Source organism: Rhinoraja longicauda, chromosome 31, assembly GCF_053455715.1.
Source record: "Rhinoraja longicauda isolate Sanriku21f chromosome 31, sRhiLon1.1, whole genome shotgun sequence".
Lineage (NCBI taxonomy): Eukaryota > Metazoa > Chordata > Chondrichthyes > Rajiformes > Arhynchobatidae > Rhinoraja > Rhinoraja longicauda.
Window position 1 is genome coordinate 2,039,226 of NC_135983.1, and position 16,455 is coordinate 2,055,680.

Here is a 16,455-nt window from a genome sequence, read left to right on the forward strand (position 1 = left end):
TGAACAAAAATCAGCTGTAGCAGGAAACAATGTCGTGGTTTAAGGCTCTCATCAATGCAAAATACACAATTAAAAGCAATCTGTGTTCAGTAATCTTTTTGCAGAACAGGAAACATGGTTTATATTTTGGTTTTCCTTCTTCCTCTTTGTAATATATTACTTGAGGTTAGATTGTATCAGCAGGAACTGGAAAATACGCCATTTATTTTGGCAAGGTTTTCAGCTTGTAATTATATAGTGTACAAAAACACTGACTAGGTTTGGGGAAAAAAGCACAAGAGCTTAACTTACAGTCACCAGTGAGTTGCCCATGATGGCCATTGATCTAAATGGTTTGCAGAAATTCTGCCTTTTGCAGATTGGTCTGCATCAACTTTCTGGTAACTGCCACACCAATCCAGGAGTACTTTATGCTCTTAATGCAAGAAAGTGGAGAGGTGGGAGATAAGATAGAACTGTCCCCATCCACAAGCAAATAATCTTTGAACTGTTGAAATGATTGCTTGGTGGTCATCATTTTTCCAATTCAAGAAAATATTTAAAAGAACACAATTCTCAAAATATATAAATGACTTAATACTTGGCAAGGGACAATACAACCATCCTCTTTAATGAAATAAATGTAGCTGCCGCATGGATCAATTTCTTTTAACAGCTTATACTCCAGGCTGTTATCTCTGTTAATGGTTTGAATACTTAGAGTCTGCTGTCATTAACGGATCATGAATACCACAGAAAAACATGACGAATAAACTTGAATTGATAAATTGCCGATAATGCACAAGGCAACGGTGTGGAACGATTCGTATAATGGAATTTTGCTAGTTTTATTCGCTTTTCAATAACTGGCTTGTTTAAAAAAGTCTGTAATGTCATCCGAATAAATTAATTTTTCCCCTAAGTGTCTAAAGGAAGAAAAGACTGTTGCTTTGCTCAATTTGTACAAAAAGCAAAATAATTCTACAGAAAATAGGCATTAAAAACTGAAGGTCTGCGACAGCACTGAACGGTGGCAATTATTTTATCATGCCGCATGTAATACTTGCAAGTAATATTTCATGAAAATAGGAGAACCTGTAGCAGTTCCATCCAGAAGATACCTGCATAAGTTCTAGGAGCAGAATTTGACCATTCGACCCATCAAATCTAGTCCGCCATTCCATCACGGCTGATCTATCTTTCCTTCTCACCCCATTCCCTGCCTTCTCCCCATAACCCCTGACACCCTTGCTCATCTAGAATCTGTCAATCTCCACCTTAACTAATATCCATCGACTTGGCCTCCACAGCCATCTGGCAATGATTTCCACAGATTCACCACCCTCTGACTAAGATTACGTAGAGCTTCATGATGCAACTTTACATTAGGAGTGCCAAAATCTTTCAGAGGAATGTGTGGAGATAGTGGTCTAAAAGGATCACGTGGCACTAACATGATTTGACTAGTTTAGTTTATTGTTGTGTATACTAAGGTACAGTGAAAAGCTTTTTTGCGTGCTATCCAGTCAGTGAAAAAACGATACATGATTGGAATCAATCCGTCCACAGTGTAAATATACAGGATAAAGGTAATAACGTCTGGTGCAAGCTAAAGTTCAGTAAAGTCTGATTTAATGATAGTCTGAGGGTGTACCATGAGGTAGATGGTAGGTCAGAACCACTCTCTAGTTGGTGGTAGGATGGTTCAGTTGCCTGATAACAGCTTTTTGCATACATTTACTTTAGAATTCTGGAATGGATGGGGCTGAGAAGCGATGAGCAATATTTTCTGCCATGTCACAACTTGCATGTTTGATTTGATGCTTGTACTGACTGGATAGTAAAAGTTAATCTGGAAATAATTATTGTTTTCTGGCGCTTATGGAATATTATGCAAAACATCCATGATCTGAAATGAAATTGATTTTGGTGTTTGGTGTTCAAAAGTTGATAGAAAGATCTTTATCTCCCTGTTATTAATGTGTAATCAAGTATTATTTAGGTTAATGAGCCCAAATAGCAAACCTGACAAATGGAAGTTCGTCACTGGAGAAGGGGCAACGTGACAAATGCATTGCTGCTGCAAGATGCGAATATAAGTTCCACTGTTTTGAAATGTTTATATTAAACGAGGTCAGTTGAATGGTTGGGCTGCTGCACTATTGAAGTACATTCTTGGTTCCATTAGGTTGTCCAAAATGCTAAGAAAAGTACATTTATTTCATGATGCATGATAATTGATCGCAAATCTGTATGTTAACTGCTTTTTGCTGCAGTTTGCTGACTTTTTTAAATTCTGCTGTTTCAGATTAAACATTCTGTCCTGTGATACATTTATATTAGCCTAAATAAATTTGAGTCATGGTTTTATTTGATCTGATTGTTTATTATTAAGTAATAAAGTTTACTGTCCATTGCTCAGGCAATTGAATGCAAAGCTAGGCAGGCTATGCCTCAGTTGCAGTAAAACTGATAATCTGCTACCCGATACGTCACCTATCCATATTCTCCAGAGATGCTGCCTGGTGCTTTTTTTTGTAAACCAGCATCTGCAGTTCCTGTATCTTCATTCAAAAATCTTGTTGGTTCGGCATTTGGCTTACCAGATTAATATTTGCTGTTTTCCTTTCTGACTTACCAGGGCTCCTTTCTCATGTTCCTTTCTACTTGCCTGTGCTCCCCTCGGCCTCACCAAGGATCCAGTTCTTCCACTCGCCAGGATCATGTGCTCTTTCAACTGACCATGAGTTCCACATCTAAGGTGCTGAAATGATTGAAACCCTCAAGTTCCTTGTCCTAAATCTTACCAATATTGACGTGGAACAACCACATTGAAGTGATAGCCAAGACACACCAAAGACTCTGTTTTCTCAGGAGAGTGAGGGAATTTGGCAGGTCTCCAACGATTCTTATAAACTTCTACAGATGCACTGTAGAAAGCATATTGCTGGGTTGCATCACAGTTTGGTTTGGGAATAGCTCTGCTCAAGACCGCAAGAAATTGCAGATAGGTTGTGGATGTAGCCGAGTCGACCATAAAATCAGACTCCCCACTATTGACTCTATTTACACTTCAAAGCAGCCAACTTAATTAGTTTAGTTTAGAGATACAGCGCGGAAATGGGCCCTTCGGCCAACCGGGTTTGCACCGGCCAGTGATCCCCGCACACTAGTACTATCCTACGCACTAGAGATAATTTACAATCTACCAAATCCAAATAACCTACAAAGCTGTACATCTTGGAGTGTGGGAGGAAACCGGAGCACCTGGGGAAAGCCTACCCGGTCTCGGGAGAACGTAAAAACTCCATAATGACAGCACCCTTAGTCAGGATCGAACCCCCGAGTCCCTGGCGCTGTAAGGCAGCAACTCTAATTCTGCGCCATCGTGCCGCCCCAAAGACCCCAATGACGGTCATTCCTCCTTCCTGCTCCCATCAGGCAGAAGATACAGAAACGTGAAACTGCGCACCAGCGGACTGAGGAACAGCTTCTTACCCTGTTATTAGGCTTTTGAATAGTCTAACCATTAGCTAGGATACCTTCTACCCCTTTGCGGCCATTGGAATTTTTTGCTGGAACTATAAAGCTACAATACTGACAACCGAGTTCTGCATTCTGTTTGATTTAATTATATTCATGTATCCGATTTGATTGTATAGCACGCAAACAAAGCTTTTTACAGTACGTCGATACACAATAATAAACCTGAAACCACTGCTTTTAGACAGACTAACGGGGAAATCTATCTATCTATATACTAAAACTTTTGTTCGTTTGTTTGTTTGTTTATTCCTGAACTACAGCCAAAACGGTACATGATAGCGCAACAATTTTAGGCTCATCTTAATCACCGTCATCCCTTTGGTGCTAATTGAAGAAGTTTCATTGAAATCGGTGTTATATTTTTTAAGTTATTCACATTTTTAAGTTTAAATCTATCTCCTAGGGAGGGAGGGGGGAGGGAAGGGGGATTTAAGGGGATGGAGTTGGGGGGGAAGGGGAGGGGGAGAGGTGAGTGGGGGAGGAGAGGGTGCTGCAGCAATGCAGGAGACGTTTGGGCCTAATGGGTCCACTTGGTCTAGTATATTCTAAAACTCTCATTGTGTATATTTGCTTAATTAATTAATATCGTTGACAACATTAGCGACCTAGTAGTGCTGGTTTCCGACGGGCACGGTGATGGACGCACCACACATCTCTGTCCTCCATACAGCTGGCAAACTCCTCTTTTGTCTCTACATATGCGTCTTCCATCAACGTCTTCAGCATCATCTTGTTTGGTCGTCCCGGGTTCCATCTTCCACGGGTCGGTTCCCACAGCACAACTGTGTTTGCTGGTATTTCTGGATGGTGGTGGCAATGACCAGCGAGCCTCATCATTCTCGACCTGATCTTCTCGGTCAGAGGTGGAATCTCCCCATAGAGCTGGGCGTTGGTGGTGTGTTCCCTCCAACTGACATTCTGAGCATTCGGGTGTTGATACCATCGACAGACTTGGACAGTGCTCGAGTGAGAGTCCATGCCTCACACCCGTACAATAATGTTATCTCTACAGTTGTCTGGAAGAATCTCAGTTTGAGACCCTTAGACATCCGAGACGTCCAGATTTTCCCCATGTTATTGAGGGCTTCCATGCTAGCGCTTTCCGGACCTTGATGTCATTCTCCGAGCTCGGCATCCTTGCTCCCAGGTACTTGAAGTCCTCCACTTTCTTCAGAGATACCGCCACTGGTTTTGAGAGGCACCACCGTTGAACGTTGTGGGTTTGTGAATATATTAGTTTTTGAAATACAGCCGGAATGGTACAAGATAGCGCAACAATTTTAGGCCCACCTTACTCACCATTACTTGAACATTTGAACCCCAGGACAATGGTGAGTAAGGTGGGCGCTATCGTGTACCGTTTCAGCTGAATTTCAAAAAAATATATGTTCACAAATCACTTTTTAAAGTTAAAAAAATCACTCTTCCATTTTCTCTAGCCGTCAGCCGCGTTTGGCGTCACAATGGGACCCGTCAGAGTGACGGGAGTGGCGGCCAATGAGGGTGGGGGGGGGGGGGCATGCTGAGCATTCGAGCTGCTGCTGCGCTGTCGAGCTGAAACTTTAATAAATGCGCTGCCCTCCTCCCCCCACCAAGAGGACCGGTGCCCGTCCCGGTGTGGCCTGCGACTGACCTTTCTCCCGTGGTGCAGCGCGGTGGCAGAGGGTCAAACAAGATGGCCATCGCCGCCAAGCTGCAGCTGCAGGAGAGATTTCCACCCAACGGGTCCACGGCTCGCTCTGGCCGCCCGGGGCCGAAGTGAGTGGCTCACTCTCCCCTTCCCTGTTCCCCCTTGCTCACCCACGGCCCCGGGGGACACTCCCCGGCCGCCAACGGGTCCATGGATCGTCAGTTGGGTGAGGGTTGCAGGCGAAGCTTGCACTCAACGCTGCGCCCGCGGGAGAGGTTCGCACGGAGGGTTCCCGGGCCGCAGGAGAGATTTTAAAATCACTTTTTAAACTATAATACTTACATTAGATGGCTGCCGATCACTTTTTCAACTTTAATACTTACGTAAGATGGCCACCGCATCCACGTGTGCGCAGTTGGGGGAGGGTTGCCGCTCGGAGGGGGGCGGGATCCGCACGAGTGACTGGAGTGGCAGCCAATGAGGTGGGGGGGGGGGGGTTAAGGAGAGCTCTCCTGCTGCTGGCCGCAGGAGAGGTTTGCACGGAGGGTTGCCGGGCCCGCACGAAAGATTTGGGTCCAACGGGTCCACGCCCATCTAGTTTACTATAATACTGTGTAATATTTAAGAAAAGTAAATATACAAGAAAAGTGCTTTATTGTTTTATTTCCCGAAACGGATAAATGAAATTCTTACTTGCAGTAGCACAATTGGTCTGTAAACATGTGTAGGAAGGAAATGCTGATGCTGGCTTACACTGAATGCACAGAATGCTGGAGTAACTCAGCAGGTCAGGCAGCACCTCGGTAGAAAAGGAATAGGTGAGGTTTCAGGTCGAGACCCTTCTGTATCTGCTCTGTGATTCCTCCTGCTCGTCCACCATGTTTTAAACCAGACTCGCTCATTCATTTGTTCTTTGTACCTCTTCATACCTCTAGTTTCCCTCTCCCCTGATTCTCCGTCTGCAGAAGGGTCTCAACCCGAAATGTCACCTATTCCTTTTCTCCAGAGATGCTGCCTGACCCGCTAAGTTACGGCAGCATTTTGTCTATCTTTGATGTAAACCACCATCCATCTGCAGTTCCTTCCTACACATTTTGTCTGCTCCACTGCAAAATCTCCTCAAGGTATGCCTACTTCCTCAGAGTTCTGCAACAACCTCTCACTGCACCCCGTCTATCATTCCTCCTGCACTCCGGTACTACGACCATGTTTTAACCCACACTTGCTCATTCATTTGTTCTTTGTACCTCTTCATATCTCGTTTCCTTCTCCCCTGTCTCTTGGCCTGAACGAGGGTCTCAACGCGAAACGGCACATAGAAAACATAGAAAATAGGTGCAGAAGGAGGTCATTTGGCCTGTCGAGCCAGCACCGCCATTCATTGTGATCATGGCTGATCATCCACAATCAGTAACCTGTGCCCAACTTCTCCCCATATCCCTTGATTCCACTAGCCCCCAGAGCTCTATCTAACTCTCTCTTACATTCATCCAGTGCTTTGGCCTCCACTGCCCTCTGTGGCAGAGAATTCCACAAATTCACAACTCTCTGGGTGAAAAAGTTCCTTCTCACCTCTGTTTTAAATGGCCTCCCCTTTAATCTAAGACTGTGCCCCCCTGGTTCTGGACTCCGCCAACATTGGGAACATTTTTCCTGCATCTAACTTGTCCAGTTCCTTTATAATTTTATATGTCTCTATAAGATCCCTTCTCATCCTTCTAAACTCCAGTGAATACAAGCCTAGTCTTTTCAATCTTTCCTCATTTGACAGTCCCGCCATCCCAGTGATCAATCTCGTGAACCTACGCTGCACTGCCTCAATTACAAGAATGTCCTTCCTCAAATTAGGAGACCAAAACTGTGCACAATACTCCAGATGTGGTCTTACCAGGGTCCTATACAACTACAGAAGAACCTCTTTACTCCTATACTGAAATCCTCTCGTTATGAAGGCTAACATGCCATTAGCTTTCTTCACTGCCTGCTGTACCTGCAAGCCAACTTTCAGTGACTGGTGGACAAGGACACCCAGGTCTCGCTGCACTTCCCCCTTACCTAACCTGACACCATTGAGATAAAAATCTGCCTCCTTGTTTTTGCCGCCAAAGTGGATAACCTCACATATTCCTTTTCTCCAGAGATGCTGCCTGACCCACTGAGTTACTCCAGCTTTTTGCGTCTATCTTGGGTATGTAAAAATAGTACTCTGTAAACACCATAACTAACGAACAAAAAAAGTTCAGTACATAAAACACAAACAATAAAAGTGCAAAGACAAAAACATTGCCCACCCAAGTCTATGTAGTTCAGAGCTTAGTTGGACGTTGTAGTGTTTAATAACCTCATGGTTATTGGGAAGGAGTTGCTCCTGAACCTGGACGTTAGGTTTCAGGCTCCTATACCACCATCCCGACTTTGTTTTTCTTTTAAATTTATATCTTAGGACTGAAATGAGAGCGTAGTACTGAAATGGTGCGTGTACCTGATGATGCTGGTTGCCTTTTTGAGGCAACAACACAGTAGATATCGATAGTAGGGAGGTTGGTACCTGCGATGGACTGGGCATTGTTCATCACTTTTTACAATCATCTTGTTTGATGGGCATTCAAGTTGGCCAGCCATGCTGTGATGCAACCAGTTGATATGCTCTCCACTGTACTTGTAGAGGTTCAAGCGAGTATTCATCAACATACCGAATCTTCTCGATCTTCTAAAGAAATAGAGGTCTTGATGGACTTTCTTTATGATATATATTAATGAGCTGGGTCCAGGACAGATCTTGCATGCCCAGGAATGTTGATTTTCCGCCACTGTACCGATGATGAAACTGGATCCTTAGCCGCCTCCTACTAAATTCAACAAACTGCAGAATAAGATGGCGACGCGTCCAGACGCAGCGGCTTTGCGCTCTCCAGACCGATGAAATGCGGAGCAGCCCAGCACCGAACGCGGCTGCGAAAAACCCCAGGAAAGTACACCCAAAAAACTTTAAAAACTCAGGAAAGCACTAAAACTCACCACCAGTACGAGAAAATCCAGCACCGGCACCGAAATCTCGACGGTGCTGGCGGCAACACGTCCGGACACAGCGTCATCGCGCTCTCCAGAGCGCTGCAGCCCACGCAAGGCGGACCGCTCATGGAGCCGCACGGAGCAGCCCAACATTGGACGCGGCGGGAAAAACAGGTCACTAAATTTTAATTTAAAATCCGCGACCCTTACCTCCACCGAAATCCAGTCGGAGCCCGAGGCGGCGAGTCCCGACGCAGCAGCAGCGGCAGCATGCTCCCCAAGGCACTGCAGCTCACGGAAGGCGGATCGCACATGGAGCCGCAAGGAGCTGCTCAACATCGGACACGGCTGCGAGAGACTGGCCTGTGAGTACTATAAAATCCTCATCAAAATCCCGACGGAGCTCCCTGGATCACCACACCGGAGGGAAGGAGACGGAGCCAGCGCAGGGAGAGGAAGCAAAAACGTGGACGGAAAGCGGGGGTGCTGGCCAGGCTACGGACGGAGAACGGGGGTGCAGGCCAGGCTACGGAGAGATCCACAAAGACCATGCCTACCAAGCGTAGACGTCACCGATTTAAGATAAACATAGAAACATAGAAAATAGGTGCAGCAGGAGGTCATACGGCCCTTCGAGCCAGCACCGCCATTCATTGTGATCATGGCTAATCATCCACAATCAGTAACCTGTGCCCAACTTCTCCCGATATCCCTTGATTCCACTCGCCCCCACACCTCTATCTAACTCTCTCTTAAATTCATCCAGTGATTTAGCCTCCACTGCCCTGTGTGGCAGAGAATTCCCCAAATTCACAACTCTCCGGGTGAAAAAGTTCCTTCTCACCTCAGTTTTAAATGGCCTCCCCTTTATTCAAAGACTGTGGCCCCTGGTTCTGGACTCCCCCAACATTGGGAATATTTTTCCTGCATCTAGCTTGTCCAGTCCTTGTATAATTTTATATGTCTCTATAAGATCCCCTCTCATCCTCTAAACTCCAGTGAATAAGTAAGATAAAATTGTTTTACTTTAATTCTTTGAATATTTTTAGGTCAAAAATACATTCTTGAGGATGAAAGGCTAACAAGTAGATGGAAATTGGGATAATTGATTGAAATTCAGATGTCTTGTGTGTTTCAGTTCTCATTTGTCTGCTGGGAAAGAATTCATGGAGATACAAGTTTTTAACTGGTGAACAAACTAAATGTAACCATATGCAATGGAAAGTATTTACCACTGGCTGCACTACAATTATCTCACATGACTTTCATATTTAATTAAAAGACATACCCTCCACAAAAGTTGTGTTTGCAAAAATGGTCATTCCTCTGAGTAAATACAGATCATGGTTTCAATAAAAAATGAATGTCTCCTTGAGAATATGTATCTATTGAGAATACTGTGTAAAATAAGTTTCAGTTAAACAATGAAATTAATTTAGTTTAGAGATACAGCGCGGAAACAAGCCCTTCAGCCCACCGGGTCCGCGCCGACCAGCGATCCCCGCACTTTAATGCTATTCTACAATTTTCACATTTACTAAACCAATTAACCTACAAACCTGTATGTCTTTGGAGTGTGGGAAGAACCGAAGATCTTGAAGAAAACCCTCGCAGGTCATGGGGAGAACGTGCAAACTCCGTACAGACAGCACCCGTAGTCGGGATCGAACCCGGGTCTCTGGCGCTGCATTCGCTGTAAGGCAGCAACTCTACCGCTGCGCCACCGTGACCGTGATGTGTCAGACAAGATTTTACACCAACTTTAGTTTGCAGCTGGCGCACTGTGCCTGGCACTTTCTCAAGGAAGGCTTCAAGTTGCATGGAATTGGACTCTAGGTGTTATCTGGCCTGCTCCATAATTAAAGATTTATTTAAGAGGTACAGTCTTGTTAGATTGTGCATTTCTTCTTCACCATCATTAAGCCGCCTTTCTAATCCATACACTCCAGTTGATGTAGACAAAGGCCTGTGCTCTACTAAAGCTGGGAAAGCAGCAGGAGTTGGCGGGATTTACCCAGGATTTCTGAAGAACCTTGGCCCCCAAGGACGCAACTGGCTGGCTGCTTTTTTCACCCATGTCCATTGTAGAGGAATTATCCCTTAGGCCTGGAGAGAGTCTGAGGTCATCACCATCCTCAAGCCTGGGAAATCTGCTGATGATCCAGCTAGTTACTAACCCATCTCCCTCTTGTGTACATCCTACAAGCTGTTTGAGCGTCTCCTGCTTGCCAAGATTTCTCCATTGGTAGAACCTGTTCTGCCCAGAGAGCAAGCTGGCTTTAGACCTGGTAGCAGCTGTGCAGATCAAATCCTTGCCCTCACAGCCAATATAGAGGCTGGCTTCCAACGTGCCCTGAAAACTGGTGTTGCTCTCATCGATCTGTCATCAGTTTATGACACCTTGTGGAGACATAGTCTGTTGCTGAAAACTTCCAGAATCTTGAAGTACTAAACCACCATGCGTGCCCTCTCATCCATCCTCAGCAAGATTTAGGGTCTTGCTTGTGGACCAGACCAGCTGTGTCAGGACCCTGAGTGATGCCCCCCCCCCCCAGGGCTCTGTCCTAGCTCCCCTACTCTTCAACATCTATGTGAGTGACGTGCCATCTACATCGTCCAGGACGTTTGCATATGCAGATGACCTTGCCCTTGCCTACCAGGGAGCTGCCCTTGAGGATATCAGCAGAGTGCTAACCCAAGACTTGAAGGGGATGGAGGAGTACTTCACCTTCTGGCGAATTCGCCCCAATCCATCTAAGACAACTGTCACTGCCTTTCACCCCAGCAATCGGCTCGCCCATGCAAAGCTCCGAGTGTCCTTTTGTGGTGAGCCGGTGAAGAATGAGGAATTCCCCAAGTACCTCGGAGTCACCCTGGACCGCACCCTCACCTGTCGTGAACACCTGAACACCAGTATGATAAACTGAAAACAAGAGTCAACATCATCAGGAAACTTGCAGGCAACAGCTGGGGATCCAATGCACACACTCTCCATACTGCAAGCTTAGCCCTAGTCTACTCAACAGCCGAGTTTTGCACAACAGCTTGGGCTAACAGCTGCCACACCAAACGAGTTGACACTGTCCTTAACTCTGCAATGCGGGTCATCACAGGGACACTTAAGTCAAAACCTTTGCAGTGGCTCCCTGTCCTCTCTCACATCGTCCCTCCCAGCATACGCAGAAGGAAGAGGATGTTGAAAGATTGGTGCACCATCGAGGCCAACCCTGGCCTTCCCATCCATGCCGACTTGAACAATCTGCCCAACATGTGCCTGAAGTCCCGCAAACCCTTCTGGTCTTCAGATAAATCCCTGGAAGAGTTTGCCCCCAAGACTGAGTGGAGCAGAGCCTGGAAAGATGCCAACACCAACAATGGAGAGGTCATCACGGACCCCACAGTGAAACCACCGCGATTTGACCTCCATTGCAAGCAATGGCTAACCCTGAACAGGATCCACACCCTCCATGCAAAAACAGCCCCTCACCTGCACAAGTGGGGGATGACAGACATCCCTGCTTGTGACTGCGGATATCCAGACCAGACCATCCCACACATGGTGAATGACGGCTCACTGAGGCTTTTCCCTGGTGGCATCAAGGCCATCCACCCAGCAACTGCTGCTGCCCTGGCCCGGATGTCTACCCTTGACCTACAACTTTAGGCTGTGCACGCCAGATGCAAGAAGAAATAGTCCAGTCTTGTGGCCCTTTTTAAGAGTCCAGTTTAGTATATGTGCCTTGGCAGGCCCAAGTTACAAGGGAAGTCACATCAACGGTATGACTTTCTTGGATTATGCTAATTCGGATACTATACATCTATTGACTCACCATAGATCAAGATGCTATCTTAATCTTTGCTGCTCCAGCCTTGGAGAGTACAGGTAGCAATGATCCATCTGCAAAAATGTTAATTAAATAACAGCAGGTAATCATCCATCTGAGTTTTTTTAATATGAAGATCTTGTGATTTTTGTTACTGTGTATCAGATGTATTTATGCATATTTAGTGAAATAATTGCCAAATTAAGATTTCCTGAGCATTGGTTACCGCCAGAAAATTTATGATTCAGAGACTTCAAAGAAAAGTAATTGTGCGGTAGATTTGGGAGCATTCCTTTTACTATTACAAAGATGAATGCCATATCCGTCACAGATAGAACTAACACGAAGAATCAGTATTAGAAAAATATTTCCCTTTAAGTTACTATGCATGAAGTTTTTTAAACGTGTTTGTCATGGAAAAATTTAGTTGAAATATTTTTGTAAAATTAATTATTCTCAATTATTCTAATCTTTAAAAAAAAGTTGCAGTAGCGTGGTCTTAAATCACGGCCTGTTCTCCCTGTTGTGCAAATCAAGCAGTATGTTGGAAAAAACTAACTTGACCTTTTATCATAATTTAAAGGTAAGAGTCCCTGAAAACCTGAGTGGTGGGAATTGCAATGTGCAGATGTACAAACTGGAAAGGGTACGGAGAAAATTTATGAGGATGTTGCCAGGACTCAGGGCCTAAGCTATAAGGAGACGTTGATCAGGCTAGGACTGTATTCCTTGGAGTGCAGGAGGACGATAGGTGATCTTATAGAGGTGTACAAAAGCATGGGAGGAATAGATTGGTTAAGCGCACAGAGTCTCTTGCTCAGAGCAGGGGAATCGAGAGCCAGAGGACATAGGCTTAAGGTGAGGGGGGAAAGATTGAATATAAACTTAAGGGGTAACTTTTTATGCAAGGGGTGGTAGGTGTATGGAACATGCTACTGAAGGAGGTAGTTGAGGCAGGTACTATCACAAAGTTTAAGAAACATTGGACAGGTACTTTAGGATAGGTTTAGTGGGATATGGGCCAAACACAGGCAGGTGGGACTAGTATAGATGGGACATGTTGGTCAGTGTGGGCAAGTTGGGCCGAAGGGCCTGTTTCCATGCTGCATGACTCTGAAGAAAATGATGATATTTAGAGACAACTGGTGTTTAGAGCATTGTGCTTGATGGCAAAGAACAATATCTAAATCATTGGTAAGATCTATTTGGCTCATATTACTTTTGTTTATTTTTGTACTGCCTAGATCTTTTGACTTAATTCAGTTGATAACCTGATTTTAAGTTCTGCAGGAGCAGGTGAGAACTAGAAATGGAACACACGGCCACTCTATTTGCTGTTTATTAAGTGAAATGATTTGCGTTGCAAACCTGCTCCTAATTTGCAATTTGCTGAAGTGCCATATGCCATTGTTATGGCAGTGTAATAGGTTTGGTGAGCAGTAGGAAGTGTGTACATGGAAGGAGTTTTATATTTTATGTATCAAGTCACATTTTATTGAATGTAGAGCCCCCAGCAACCATCTTTTTGCAAAGCAGACTCCTGAGCAGCAGCAAACTCCCAAGATATGTGCAAGATTAGCTAAAGACAATACCAAGTTTGAGTGGACTTTTGCTTTTCCTTTAATTAAATATTGAAATCTACTTTAATAGATGAAATTAGTTTTAATCCCTGAATTCTTCAACGAAACATTAGCTTCATTTTGATGAGCATTTTAGTTTTTTTTAAATTAAAGCTCATTGTTTTTAATTTTTTTGATATCTTTGAAACATAAATAAAACTCATTTCGATCCGAAGGTTATTTCTAAACTAACTTCAAATTCTGACGTTGGATGTTGTGACTTAATAGTGCCAATTAACACTATCAGTATGTATGGGATACATCTCGTTGAAATTACTTGTTTGACATGTTTTTAACAAAAAATAATGTGCTCGAGGCATCTTTCAGTTTCCGTTTTGGATTTGTTTTACAGCAGATTTTTACCACATTTTCAGAATCTTATTTTTTTTCCCAAAAAAAATTAAACAGGAGTGCATTGCTTGATTAAAATGTTTTGAAGTTCAGATGAAGGTTTTTTTTGTGTGTAATTATTCCTTGGGCAGGTGTTTATTCTATTATATGGACTCCATTTTAAAAGCTTGTCTCACTTTTGTCTGGAATAGCTGCTGGTCTGCATGCTATCCCATTGTCGACAGCTTATTCATCTTGTTATGGTAAAAGCTGTAGCGTTGTCTGTAAGACGCTAGGCTATTGAGTGCAGAGTCCTGAAAAACCCTTGATGATTGGCTGCCACGGAGGAATTCAGCTTGTAGAGAATGTGTGAACACCATCTGCTGTAGGGGGTTGCAGCCAGTGTGCAGCTGGCTGTGCAGGCTTCAGGCGAAAGACCAGGCAGCCACTTCTGGTTTAACTTGGGTGTTTGTAAACTTTGCATTTCTTAAGTTTTATCTGTTCCTTTTTCTGTCATCAATTTATATGTTACTTGGAATTCTACAACGTTTTAAATGAAATTGAATGAAAGAAATTGCGAAAGGATGACAACTTGTTGCTTTTGGCCTCTGATATGAGAAAGGAACTCCAACGTTCTTCGGCACTGGTTCATGCCTGGTTAATCAGTTAAAGGTAGGGTATTAGTTCAGACAAGTATCTTAAAATAAAACATGAACTCTCATATTCAGAGTATGTGAGAGAGTGCTTGTTCCTTCAGCAATTACTTGCTGATTTGTAAAACGGTTGTACTGCTTCTAGTTTTTTTATCTATCTGTATGAAATTACTTGAGACATTTTATTTCAGAAAATTTGGTATAATTTTGGATTTATTTATTTGTAAATGATGGAACAATTCTCTAAGATTGCTTACATAAGCCTCACATTTTGTTTGGGGCTAACTGTGAAAAATTCTAGAGTTACTACTTATACAGATATTTCCGTGTAATCAGAATTAAGATATACCAGATTTCACTGTGGTTTTGTAGTCATATAAATATGTTGATTTTCAAAGGGCTGGAAATAACTGTTATAATTGTTATTCCTTATAACTGTTATTCCTTAAGTATTGGTGGCATAATTTGGAAGTAGACAAAAAAGTCTGATTTTTTTCACATCTTAATTTCAATATTCACACTTGCATTTGCAAACTTTCATGCGTTGCTGAATAGCCGTGTGGCCTAACACTATGCATACTATAACTGTAAACTGGATAAGATTTTTAGGAATTTTCAGGATCGCAAACTTGCTCGCACCTGGACTCCACAAAGGATCGTAAACTTGCTCGCACTCCCACTTCCTCCAAATCCAAGGCATAGCTATGGGCACTCGCATGGGCCCTAGCTATGCCTGCCTCTTTGTAGGGTACGTCAAACAATCCCTGTTCCAGGCGTACACTGGCCCTATCCTCGAACTCTACCTCCGCTACATTGACGACGGCATAGATGTACCCTACCCATGCAGAACTCACTGACTTCATCAATTTCACTACTAATTTCCATCCTGCTCTTAAATTTACTAGGACCATCTCCGACATCTCCCTACTGTTTTTGGATCTCACCATCTCCATCACAGGAGACAGACTTGTGACTAACATCTACTACAAACCTACTGACTCCCATAGCTATCTTGACTACACTTCTTCCCACCCTGTTTCCTGTAAAAACTCTATCCCCTACTACCGATTCCTCCGTCTACGCTGCATCTGCGCCCAGGATGAGGTGTTCCATACAAGGGCATCGGAGATATCCTCATTCTTTAGGAAACGGGGGTTCCCCTCTTCATTTATAGATGAGTCACTACTAGGGTCTCCTCAATATCCCGCTGCTCTGCTCTTGCTCCCCCTCCCCAATCCATAACAAGGACAGAGTCCCCCTTGTCCTCACCTTCCACCCCATCAGCCGTCGCATACAACATATTATCCTCCCAACATTTCCGCCACCTCCAACGGGATTCCACCACTGGCCACATCTTCCCATCTCCACCTCATTCTGCTTTCCGCATAGACCATTCCCCCTGAAACTCCCTGGTCCACTCGTCCCTTCCCACCCAAACCACCCCCTCCCCAGGTACTTTCCCCTGCAACCGCAAGAGATGCAACACCTGTCCCTTTACCTCCCCCCTCGACTCCATCTAAGGACCTAAACATTCTTTCCAGGTGAGGCAGAGGTGCACCTGCACCTCCTCCAACCTCATCCACTGTATCCGCTGTTCCAGATGTCAACCCCTCTACATCGACAAGACCAAGCGCAGGCTCGGCGATCGTTTCGCTGAACACCTCCGCTCAGTCCGCCGTAACCACCTGATTTCCCGTTGGCTCTGCACTTCAACTGCCCCTCCCACTCCCAATCTGACCTTTCTGTCCCGGGCCTCCTCCATGGTCACAGTGAGGCCCGGCACAAAGTGGAGGAACAGCACCTCATATTTCGCTTGGGTAGTTTACCTCAACATTGACTTCCCTAACTTCAGGTAGTCCCTG

General features: G+C 44.4%; 1 protein-coding gene across 3 annotated transcripts in view; it reads left to right on the forward strand.

Annotated features, from left to right (window-relative positions):
- LOC144608514 (disabled homolog 2-interacting protein-like) overlaps positions 1 to 16,455 on the forward strand; it is a 588,412-nt gene that overhangs the window by 114,287 nt on the left and 457,670 nt on the right. Inside the window, exon 1 of one of the 3 annotated variants that reach the window (XM_078426377.1) lies at positions 14,581 to 14,612. The exons of the other annotated variants lie outside the window; for them this stretch is intronic. The gene's annotated coding sequence lies outside the window, so the exon portion shown is untranslated. Of the gene's footprint in view, positions 1 to 14,580; positions 14,613 to 16,455 lie in introns of those variants that run through there. 3 annotated transcript variants of the gene reach the window in all.